The 2,733-nt window shown below is 46.5% G+C and overlaps 1 pseudogene; it reads right to left on the minus strand.

Moving 5' to 3' along the window:
- Positions 1–380: 380 nt before the first annotated feature.
- Positions 381–1,137, minus strand: LOC132343231 (mitochondrial import inner membrane translocase subunit Tim17-B-like; annotated as a pseudogene).
- Between the last annotated feature and the right edge of the window lie 1,596 nt (positions 1,138–2,733).

The following is a 2,733-nucleotide window of genomic DNA, read 5'->3' on the forward strand; positions in this document are numbered from 1 at the left end:
AACTCTTCGCATGAGGTGGCCAAAGTATTAGAGTTTCAGCCTCAGCATCAGTCCTTCCAATGAACACCTAGGACTTTAGGATGGACTGGTTGGATCTCCTTGTAGTCCAAGGGACTCAAAAGAGTCTTCTCCAGCACCTACCCACATCCTAAATGGTACCACATATAAATATACTATAAACTTGACCTTTTTTAGGGTATGAGGTCTTGTTTTATGGGAGTGAGAACATTATTTTTTAAATACTGATTTTCAAAAGTTGAGATCACTACTTTCAATTAAAATCTAAAACAGACCAGAAAAATATTTATGATGTTATTTCCAACTTGTCTTCTCTTCCTCGTACGTGAACTTTGTTTTTAGTAAAGATACAGGAAAGTGTCTTAAATAAGCAAAAAAAAAAAAAAAAAACCTTTCTAAAATCCTATTTAATCTTGTATTTTTTTTTTTTTTTCATTTTCAAAACTGGCTTTAAATACTCATCAGAGTGCTATGCGAAGCGACTAGAGTGAGAGCATGTTACACATATGAGCGGGGGCTGGAGTGCCCTGAGAGAAGAGGGACCCATCCACCAGGGCAGCTGGGGTGCCCCACACCCACCCTGGGATAAAGGAACAGATAGAGGCCCTCTCTGGAGGGTCCCATGGGCCAACTGGGAGCCAGCCCTCCCTTCGAGGTAGATCATCTGGGAGGGGACCGAGAAGGAGCTCTCACAGTGGCGGTGATAGGCGGTCACTTCCTCAGTGGTACTGCTGATAGCTTGGGTAGCTTGGGCCCGGGGTACCCTCCTTAGGGGGCAGCTGGCCAGGGTCCTCCAAGAATGGGGGTGCATTGTGGCACTGCTGGGCAGTATAGCAAGTGAGAAGGATGCCAACACCCTCGATGAGGGCCAACAGGATGGTCCCCCATCATTGCCGAGCCCACCATGGCCAATGGGCCACTGCGGGCAGCCAGCACAGCCCTGGTCTGTGCTCCACTGGTGATGGAGTTCCAGGGATCTTCCTTGCCCCGAAGCCGCATCAGACCACACTTGATGGTGGAAAACCGCGCTCCTCCCCCGCCTGCCATAGTGAAGGCTCGACCGCAATCATCCACAATTCGCCATGGGCAAGGTTCCTGAGCATACTCCTCCATGGCGCCGCACAGTATGGCTAAACCCCAGCCGGGCCACACCCCCCGTTGTATTTCTTTTCTACCAGTGCACTTTTGGAAGTGTTTTATCCATATGACACTCTAGTCCTGGTAGGGATAAAACACGACTGACAAGTCTATGTCCATATTTACAACTGGTAGGGATTCCTACCATAATATTGACATTCTCAGTTCTCACTACAGTAGACTATTGCCAGGGACAGACACAATAATCCCCTCAATTGCATGCTTTTTCAATGTGACTCTGCTACTCCTTCCATCAGTGCAAGTGAAAGTGTTAGTCACTCAGTCATGTCCGCCTCTTTGGGACCCCCATGGACTGTAGCCCACCAGGCTCCTCTGTCCATGGAATTCTCCAGGCAAGAATACTTCCATCAGTGAGTGGAGTCCATTTCCTCTCCCCTTGAACCTGGGTTGGCTTTGTGACTTTCTTGACTCACAGAATTTGGCAGGTGTGAGTTCCAGGCATCCTTGTGGAGCCCCAAACCTCCATGTAAAGAAGCCCAGGCTGTCCTGTTAGATAAGTGTCTCAGAGGAAGGAGCCCCAAGGTGCCCAGCTGACAGCCATACCCAGACATGTGAGTGGGACCTTGCTGCATCCTCCAGCCGGAGCCATGACCAGCCCACACATGTAGAGCAAATGCGTATCTTTTCCACTGAGTCCACTCAGATGGCAGGTCTACAGAATCATAAGCAAATTACTGCTTTATGCCACTGTGTTTTGGGGTACTTTGTTACCTAGCAGTAGAGAACCAAACTACTGACTTTACACAAAATGACTAAATTGTGTACAGCTACCCAGATTTGGTACATCCAAAATGAAATACTTAACCTCAGAAAGCATCATCTGTCTAAATACAAAAATGTAAATGATTGAAGTTCAAATTATGCTCCAAATCAGAGACCACTTCCCCCAGACCCCTGCTCGCCTTCTTCTATGGCAGTGGCCCTCAAAGTGTGATGCCAGAACAGCAATATCAACAACACATGAGAACTTGTTAGAAATGCAGATTTTGGGCCTTCTACTGAGAGAGAAACTCTGAGGATGGGGCCCATAAATCTGTATTTCAACAAGCCTTGTAGGTGAGTCTGATGCATGCTGAAGTGTGACAACCACTGTTCTATAGCAATAACACTTCTGATGCTTAACTGGTATACCTGGCCACCTGGATAAAAACTAGGTTAGGTGGCTAGGTAAAGCCACGGCTAAGTTCCGACAAACAAAAAGTAAGCAGAAATGGGAAAAGGGGTGTTCTCTTCTCTGTCTCTTTCACCTTCATGCTGGCTGGAATTCAGATATGATGGGTGGAGCCCTGGAAGCTGTCTTTGATCATGAGATGATCCTGGGAAAGGAATCCATGCACAGCAGAGCAACAAGACAGAAGGAGCCCAGGCCCCTGATATTATGGAGATGCCACGTTCCCTGACTTCCTGAACATGAGGAATTCCTATCTTCAGTTCTGTTTCTAAAGTTTTCTACCCCTCACAATTAAATCCTAACTAAGATATCATTCTAAGTAGTACCCCTTCCCCTTACCAGCTGAAATATTCTTTAATATAAGAATATTTTATTTTCTTCACTTG

Source organism: Bos taurus, chromosome 2 (assembly GCF_002263795.3).
Source record: "Bos taurus isolate L1 Dominette 01449 registration number 42190680 breed Hereford chromosome 2, ARS-UCD2.0, whole genome shotgun sequence".
Taxonomy (NCBI): Eukaryota; Metazoa; Chordata; class Mammalia; order Artiodactyla; family Bovidae; genus Bos; species Bos taurus.